The sequence below is a fragment of the Aptenodytes forsteri genome, unplaced genomic scaffold (genome assembly GCF_000699145.1).
Source record: "Aptenodytes forsteri isolate BGI_AS27 unplaced genomic scaffold, ASM69914v1 Scaffold534, whole genome shotgun sequence".
In the NCBI taxonomy this organism is placed as follows: domain Eukaryota; kingdom Metazoa; phylum Chordata; class Aves; order Sphenisciformes; family Spheniscidae; genus Aptenodytes; species Aptenodytes forsteri.
In genome coordinates this window covers 1,216,954-1,226,523 of record NW_008795712.1, presented here as the reverse complement: position 1 = coordinate 1,226,523, position 9,570 = coordinate 1,216,954, and the positions used below count along the sequence as shown (strand labels likewise).

Here is a 9,570-nt window from a genome sequence, read left to right as displayed (position 1 = left end):
CTCGTCATCACAGCGTGTGAGGGCGTTGCAGAGTGCCTGCTGGGTGTGATTAGTGTGTCATCCTTGTAGGTATCGACACTTGGGTGCAGTTTCCAGGTTCAGCATCAGAGTGTGAGAACATAGGGCTGGACTCGTTTATGTCCAGGCCCCTGTGTCTGTAGGCAATGACTTTGATTGCAAGTGGCTGTGTGCTTTTTTTTTTTTTAATATCTAACTCCATTTGTTACTGGGTGGATACCTTGGGCAGTGGTCAGTGTTATCTGAAACTTTTATTTTGTTTCCCCCGCCTCTGCGGCTGAGAATTCTCATACATTCCAAATATTCTTATTACTCATAGTCTATATCCCATTGCTTAGCGTCATTTGGAAGAGTTGGGCTTTCCAGCTGACTGGGAGCCTGCGGGGAAGGATAAGCCCTTTTCTATACACTTGCACCTAAATTATTTTTGATGGGACTTGAATTTCTCCGAGCAGGTGCCCCAGGACTGACAGCTGGCATGGCATGCTGCAGTATCACCACAGTGGCTGGGGAAAATGTGCTGCAGATGGCAGGGGCAGCTTTTCCCTCCGAGCGTGTGAGGCATTGAGAGAGCAATAAGAAGAGCTGTCAAAGTGGTACCATGCCTAATGGTTCTTTCCCCAGAAGAAATTTCATACTGCCTTGTATATGCTGATTGTCCTTCAGTAAAACCTAAGTGCTCTTTCTTGTTTTGAAAAGAGTGCATGCTTTAAAGCTGGACAGGATCCATCCCATCAGAATATCTCTAGAAGTGGAATTTGGCAATAGTCCTGTTTCTATTCTCTAGCTGATGGGTGGCTGTCAGGCTGCATGAATAAATTTGGTGTCTAGAGGAAGTAATGGTGTATATAATCCTAGTGCTTTAGGAGCAGCACTTGACACTTTCTCATTTCTTTATAGAGCTTGATCTGCATACAAAATGTGTGGTGGATGTGGATGCAAACAAGGTTATTCTTCATCCTGTAAACACCAACCTTTCAAAAGGAGATGCCAGGTAAGATTTTTGAATTAGGAAGGTCAGGTTTCATAAATTAAATGAGGCTAACAACTGGGAAATGTAGGCCTTGATAGAGGGCTTTCAGTTTAAAAAATGATATATATTCTTTCTGCAATGTAATTGCCATCATCTATAAAATAAGGCTGATTTTACCATGCTGGGAAGATGCTTTGAAAACCTAGTGCTTGCTGCATTTGCTTCCTGCTCTAAACAACATGTTAGCAGTTAATGGGTCTGTCAACTGTTTTGTTTGTTCTCGTATGCTATTATGGAACAGGAGAAATTTAAATCTGCAAAATAATTTGAGCGGGGCACAGTTTTTCATTTTGGAATGAAATTAATTTTCACAATTATTTTCTCAAAATGGGCTTGTATTCATTGTGTAAGAAGGGGAATGGGAACATGCTGGAGAGGTGTAGCTCTAGGAGTGTCTTGACAGTGGGGCGTTACATGCATCAAAAATACTTGGAAAGGTGGCTAAGGGTAGGGACCAATTTATGTCGGAACTGGCATCAATTTGTTAAAATACTGTGGAACTGAAAAGTCCTGTAATAATTCATAGGGTTAGGGTTGTGACTACTTAATTTATTGCTTATTTGCAAGGGGAGGAAATGAGAAAATGTATGCGTGAAACAAAATAACAGGGGTGTAGGGAAAGGCAAAACCGTTACTGGACATCTACAGTCAATCATGATCTGTTTTCTGGGGGAAAAAAAAGGAAGTGGTCTTAAGAGTGACAGAGATGAGAAAAATTCAGTTAAACACATGGAAGAGCTTTGTTTAAATGCAGCATGTCATAGCTTTTTCATGTAAAGCTGAACTGTATGTCAGCAGTCAGTAGAAGTAATCTTTACCTGATCTCGGATAATTTAAACTTCTCAAACCCCAGTGGCAGTAAATTGAAAAGCAAAGAGGTCATCAGGTGCAATATGTACTTTCTATTGTCATCAGCTGACAGAGTTATTACAGACAGTGGGACTGGAGCTTTAATAAGTTACTTAAAATCAAACAGGCTGTGTGCGGTGGGGTGTTTTTGTTTGTGTCAATATCTGCCTCCTCCAGAAACACGTGTATTGTTTAGCTGCCAAATACCTATGCTGATTTGAGCCTTTAAAACTGCTAAAAATGGCAGGAAATTGAAATTCTCGGAAGCCTAGTCAGCCAGAGCTGGATTAAGAATGTTATTCATAGTTTCTCTAAAACATGGCAACCAATCAAATGCTGCATAGTTTATACTCCCTAATATATATGTTTAAAAAATGTTCATGCTGCAGCCATGAGAGAATACATCATGCAAATCCTGCCCTCTGGCAAGGGAGGAATCGGTTGGCAATTGCATTGATGTCCCAGACAAGATGGTGAGCCTAGTGTGAGAAACCAGCGTGCCAGACCAAAGAATACTTCATTTGCATTTTCACAAATACCCATTGCTAATCTAAGCAGGAAGCATAGTAAATTTATATGGGGTGATTTAATAGAAGAGGGAAAAGTGGAGGCCCATTAGCTGCACTAAAGGTTTGCCTGCAAACAGTGAGACAACATCTCTCAAAAACATAGTTGGAGTAGTGAGGATTTGGAACAGGGTCCTATCTAGCATGTGATACCCTTGAGAGAGGCTGCCGCTAAATTGTCTTGGCTTCTGCAGCTCCGTCGGAGGAATCTTAAATATTAGCTCAAGGAAAAGGTTAGTTTTAGTTACAGTTCTTCTAAGTTTGGGAGTTAATTTATGCTCAGGTTCTGCTTCTGTTTCCAAATCCACCGTCAACAACTTTGCTTTGTGCTATAAAACCATTCATTTTGATTTCAGGCTTGTCTAGTGTCTAAGGTGAGCTGAAGGAATTCTGGCAAACCTGGAGTGCTTTTAATTAAACAGAGAAAAGTAAATAATATTGTAAATACACTCTTTAGATGCTTGCAAAGCAGGGTAAGTTTGAAATTAAGAGCTTTGCTGCATTTCTCATTAAGATGCCACGGTCAATTTAGGAACTGGGAAAAGAATTTTGGAAACAGAAATCTGTGCTGTCGCATCCCCACTTGTCATGACTCAGCCATGCTCTGGCAGGGAGTGACATTTGGAAAAACAACTGATGACTTTTGGAAATATGCATGTTTTCCTGCTTCCGTCCTCTCTGGTAGAAACCAAGTCTGGGAGATGGGTAGGTGTAAATAAAAAGTGTAATGGGTGAATCGGCCTGTGTCACAGGTAGGCATATTTGTCCTGTTTCCCCAAGGTGGTCCTCGCAGGCCAGAGATCTACATAATGTGTCTGTCCATCTGCAAAAAATCTCTGCCGGTCAGATCGGTTAAAATGGCAAATACCTGACGTGTTGTTTTCAGTTGTCTCTTGAGTTAAAGAGGAGAAGCAGGCTTTGGAGTTCCTAGGTGATACACCCACCTCTCTTTCTGATTTCCTATGGGACCTGGGAATGAATGTGTACAGAAAAAGTCAGAAATGTCCACTCTCTTTGTGTTTCATATTTTGACAGATACCCAGCTTGAGGCGTGTGGGACCTGACTTTTGGAGATAGCGAATTGGGTTGATGTGATTGTCGCTGAAACATTTTCAGGTCTCCAGAAAACGAGCGTCTCTAGCTGGTTCAAATTTTGCATTAAAAATTAAGGAATGTTTTGAAAATCCGGGTGATAACTGATTGACCTCACTTTCTCCTGTGTCTACAAACTGAGTGTATTATTTACACATTTCTCTAGAGACTTGAGGATTAATAAATGCCTGTAAAACACTTGCTCTTGAAAAAGGAAGTCTCTTTTCATACGACTTCAAAAATCTAGCATCCTCCTGGTAGTTATTCCTTAACCAAGAAGTGACCTTTCCTGAGATAGGGAAATGCAGCAGTTATTTTGTTGAGCAATCCTTAATAGTGCTGTGCAGGTTTCAGTAATCTGATCTCATACAAAAGATCAATTTTAAAATCTGGATGACCTCCAGGCTGGGTAGGCTTTGTTACTAACCTTGGGCTACTGGGGGGTGGGTTTGGTTGAATGGTGGTTTCTCGTATTAAAATGAAAATGATACTGTGTGGAAATGGTCAACCTTTTCTTTCGTTGCTTTCACAAAATTATTTGCTACAGAGCCTTGAATTTTGTCACAAATTTCCCAAAATGACCTCTTTAAATCAAAATCTTCCCCCTCAAGGATGTGTGAACCTCCAGGGATTCGCTGTAAATGAATAGGCTCATCACCATGACTTGTCGACTTTTTTGTTTGCCTTATGTAGTTGTCTGTTCTCTCTGTTGCAAAGGTCAAGGCTAAAGTTTCTTTATCAACGCGGGATTTACTGTGTGCTGCAAAGATTACTCGTAGCATTATTACTTGGTGGCTCGGGCTTGAAAGAGGGTGTGAACTCATTTTGATTGAAGTGAATAGATAAGTCCTAGGCAACAGTTGGAATGTTTATAGGAATTATTTTTTTTTTTAAAACCTCCAAATAGACTCTTATTACTCTAGGTTCCTTTATAGCCTTTTTTTTTCTTACTATCAATTTGCTTGTGCTGTCATTTTACATTTCCCAAACAAGACCTATTAAAAAGACTTAAATTATTATTTTTGACAGGTCAGACAAAGGAGTTTTATTATATACTGCAGACATAACTGATGTGTAACTGATACAAGCTCAGAAATCAGTTGTGTATTAGTCTGGCACAGGCCTGTGAATGAGCCATGATATTTGTAAAACAAAGCATTTATTAAATCTGCCCAACAAATCGCCTTTGAGCCTTTTTCTTAAGAGAATATGCTTAAAAATGAAAGGAGTGCTGACTTCTGTGTACTTTTGTCACAATTTGTGGTTTATAGATGCCTTCCCTCTTGTTTTGCAGAACAGAGAGATTCCAAAGACTGGCACAGGGTAAAAACTATTCCAAGGAATGAGTGCAGCTAACTGAAGCTGACAAGTGTGTTAATAAACCAGGCTGGGTTTTTCCTTTTCAGCTATTGTAGTATCTTTATAATTAGTGCTTTGTAATAGATATTTCATTAATTGAGTATCTTTATAAATACTTTAAAAAAAGTGGTTTGCTTTTAAGGTATCTATTCCTGGGTTTAAACCAGTTTACTTTTGTATATCCCCACAGGCAACGTTTTTGCTCATGAAGTCGTGATACTTAAACTCAATTTGATTATTTTCTAAGGAGTTCCAGAAACTGAGAAGGGGCGTACTGTTGTCTTAGACTTGAGGATTTTTGTAGCCTTGCAACATCTGAACTTGATGACTTCTGCTTTGATGAGGAACTGGATGAAGCCCAAGTATATTTTTTACTCACAAAGAAATACTTCTATAAGATTCTTCTACCATTCCAAGTCCCATTTTCTTTCTGAGACAAATGACAGCCCTGAAAAAGGCTGTGGGGAGAAATAATTTTGGACTACTTTCCTTGTAATTAAAACAGGGTCACCTTTCAGAGCTGTAGGTAAATGATGCTTACCTTGTTGTGGCTACTACTAATAATACTAACAAAGAGAAATTTCTTCCATAATGAATAAGATTGTTGAGAAAATAAAACCAATACTCGCAGAATTTAGTGAAAAAGAACAACAACAACAAAAAATCCTACTTATGCAGTAAGTAGGTAATAAATTGCTGTTTTCAGATGAATGATGGACTTTAGGCAGAGGTTGGGTTGAAATAAACAGCCCAGTGTGTTAAAACTTTCCATAGTTTGTGTTCGGACTGAAGCTTTTCTTCTTCTTATAAAGCTGAAGAACCTTTTAATCCTTTTGAAGAAGAAATTAAGATTAGGACCAAGACAGACAGAATGCTGTCAAAGATTTAAATCTTGAAAAAATGGTACCGGAAGACAATTATCGGAGTCTCAAGGACTAAGCGATGTTAGTTCACTCGTTTTGAAGGGTTAAGTGTGAAGTGGATGAATGCTAACGAACACAGGCAACTTCTAAATTAAAAAAAAAAAAGGAAGGATTGGAAGGGCTTACTAGTTGTAAAACACTACCGCTGTCCTCCTGGGAATTACAATGTACCTATTGAGCCACGCTTTGTAATCTACTTTAACATGAAAGTTTACAAAATGCCTAGGTACTATGTTAAATAATAGGTAAAGCACCCAGAGCTTTTGCCAAGCTCAGAAAGTGTATTTAGAACTAAATACGATCTTCTCAGGTTCTGTTCTCACCTCTTCTTTGCTTAGTTGCCAAAAACTAGAATAGGGCGTTTGTGCAAGCCCACACAAGCTCCCTCTGCCTGCTCTCAGCCAGAAATCTTGTGACGGTGTTGCCTGATGTGGAGGCAGCGCCAGTGAGCATGCCAAGAGGCAGGATAAGCTCCTGCTTGGCACAGCCTTAGCAGTTATACAATATTTGGTCTGCACAGAGCACGGGTGAAGCTGGCTTTCATCTGGCTGCGACGTGTGTGTGACTCTTTAGCGTGACTCGAGAACTTTCCTTAAAGCTGGCTAAAAGCTGAAAATAAGTCACGACTTAACAGCTCTTGCTGTGTGGAGTATTACAGATCTCGTGCTCTCTTGATAAAAATGGAAACTGCTAATCTTAGTGTAGCTGACTACATGGGAAATGCCTGAATAGTGAGGTGGTAAAACTTGCACATAAATCAATTTCTTTTGCAAAAATTATACATAGGGAGTGTGTGTGTTGGGGAAAACGTACATTAACCAGTGAAAAACTTGCATTAACCAGTTATAAATAATCTCTTTCTGACATGAAGAAGCATATGTATTACTTGTACAATTCACTAAAATGTGTGATATATGTGAAATGGTAGGCAAAAATTCCAGTTAAAGGAAGGTTTAGCAAAAGTTGAAAATATCATGATCCTGTTTATCTAGGTTATAGTATCTTACAATTTTTGCACAATTAATCGGTTCTCCTCATATCTTCCAGAACAGCGTGCAGACATTCAAGATGCCTAGAGAGGAAATGCTGACGTGATTATATAGGCGTTCTTGTATGTGTGTATAAATATGAACTGGAAAAGCTGACTGGTAGGAGTAACCAGGAACACTTTGACTTTTAAAAATAATACATGACAGCAGGAGCACGTAGGGGTGCACACTTCACTTTTTCTACCTTAGGAAAGAATGTGCATAATCAGAAAATGGGGAAAATGTATGAAGGCAATGCTATATATGGAATTATTCTGCAGAACTCCTTGCCCCAAGAAAACAGTGAGAGGCAATTGCTGGTATATAGTCAAGGAAAAATGCACATATTTTCTTGAAAATACACCAGGATCCTGCCTGATGTTAGGTGAGAACCGCTTGGAGAACTGCCTCATCTTAGGTAGCGCTTTATGTATGTGTCCCCAGTTGTTCACGCATTTTACTTTGAAGTATCAGCTGTTGGACACAGCCAGAAATTGAATATTACGTTTGGTGGACCATTTGCATGATGTGGTACAGTTGCTATTTCACAGCAAAGCAATTTAAAGGAAGAAATATTACTGTCTTTGAAGATGGGTGAAAACTAATTGCATTGCATGCGCCTTTGCTTCTCTGTATCTTTCCTGGCATTGTATTAATTCCTGCTGTGTTAAACTGCTTGGGGTAGGAACAATTCAGATTAGGATGTGAGTGTGCGGAAACAACACTGACTGCATAGTTGGCTGTGTTACCTCCTTACACTAAGGGGGAATGGCTTGCTATGCAGGTAAGGGTTCATACTGATGTATAAAATTCTAACTGAGAATGAAATTTCTGGGTTAGATGTTAGTTCAGCTTTGTCTTACAGGGAATGGATTTATGCAACGTTTCATAATGCAGAAATGTTCCAGGAAGTTGTGGGGGGAGGGAAAGAGTGTGTTTGTCTTCCCGAGACTGATAGCTGACATGCAGAAGAAAGGGAAGCCTGCCTATCTCAACATCCATACTGGCGTTTTGTGGGCACAAAACGGCTCACAGGAAACTCATGTTTGCGAAAACAGCGCTATGAGATTTTCCTGTATTGCCGACTTTGCCTGTACAGCTCTGTTGCATCTTTGTATACAACTCTCACTTCAAGCATGACCTTGTTCTGTAAAATGATGATTGTTTCTGATGAGCTCCCTCAAGTATGTAGTGCTGCTTTTTATTGATCAGGTCACTGAACACCCAAAATAAGTTAGAAGAGGGGGGGAAAAAATAAGCCTCACCTAAACCGGACAGAGTCATTTAAATGATTGAATGAAGTTATGGTAAAACCATTGTTTTTTCAGTCTATTATCAGAGTTTATTTTGTAGGAAGTCATATTAAACCTATATTATGGACCACACTCCGTACATGTGCATTAAAGCTAGACTGCATCTAGCTGCCAGTCCTCTCTGTTTTACTGAAAAATTACATGTCTAAATATATGTCTAAATACTTCTGATGAGTTGCTGCAGTACCTAGAAATCATTTTCTTTCTTTAAAAGTTTGAAGGTGATCTGTTTGTTTGTCCTGGAAAAATCTTAAATCGGAGAGGAGTTGCGGCAGACAAGGGACGGAGATGATGTCTTGAGGGCAGCAGGGCTAGCACACAAGGCTGTTACTGTGCACCTCCTGAGTCTTTAGTTGCCTGAGTGAGGGATTATATTGCACAAGGAGGTGAACACTTGCCATATAAAATACGTATCTTGTGCAAAATTGGGAAGTAGGAGTTTTGCCAGGAGAGAAGGGGGTTGCTGCGCTTCAAGTCATGCTTTTGAGGAAGTGTATTTGCTACAACTCACGTGCTTTGACTTGAGTAAAAGTGAAAATGCGAGGCAGAAACCCTCCACAAATTCTTGTCACAGATAAAGTTTACAAAAATTTGAACTGTGCTTGTGTGTGTCAATGTGCTTAAAAAAGACCTGTATCCTATTTTGTTTTGCTTAAGAAAATAAAACAGTGAGACTGCGTTAAAAATTTTTTTATAGACAATTCCCCTCCCACCAGTTGGGTCACACCTATTTACTTCTACCTTTTTTTGTGGCTAACAGAGCCATAGCAAATTAGAATTATCTGTTATTTATAAACTCCGTGTCCATATTGTAAGTGAAAACTACTTTTAACATGAGCCATATCCTCTTGAAATGAGAACTGGGCGGCCACGCCACCACTAGGAATCATCCTTGGCCACCTTATATTCCTTAGCTGAACGTGGAAGAAGCCTTTTTTGATCTTGCCAAGTCGGTAATAACCTACTGTACTTGAGGGAAAGAGGAAAGATAATAGATGAAGAATTAATTTGGTTCACATGTCGTGATCTCAGGTATAACCTTCAACTTGTGTTTCGTGGATTCCTAACCTCTGATACTTTTTCTGAAAACCTAATACATTGGTAAAGTACCTGCAACCTTAATTCTTCACTAAATTGAAGGCTTTTAATAGGCTCTGTAATCTAGCAGCAAGTTCTGGAGTACCCTTAGCATTGTTGACCTGCCTGCAGACAGTGTTTGGAGGTTGGTGGTGATAGTTGCTAAGCAGCCTGTCCTTCATGCAAACTTCTCTGGCAAGGCTTCTGATTGTGAGCTGTCGAAGGAGTGGACTTCTGCTGCAAATAGAAAGAAATTTGTTGTCCCTTCCCATTGCAAAGTGGTATCGGCAGTAAGGGGCAGCACCCAGAGTT

At 39.7% G+C, this 9,570-nt stretch overlaps 1 protein-coding gene across 1 annotated transcript in view; it reads left to right on the top strand.

The window, feature by feature from the left end:
- Window positions 1-922: 922 nt before the first annotated feature.
- KIF13B (kinesin family member 13B) overlaps window positions 923-9,570 on the top strand; it is a 128,545-nt gene continuing 119,897 nt past the window's right edge. Inside the window, exon 1 of the mRNA XM_019473179.1 lies at window positions 923-1,012. The gene's annotated coding sequence lies outside the window, so the exon portion shown is untranslated. The remainder of the gene's footprint in view (window positions 1,013-9,570) is intronic.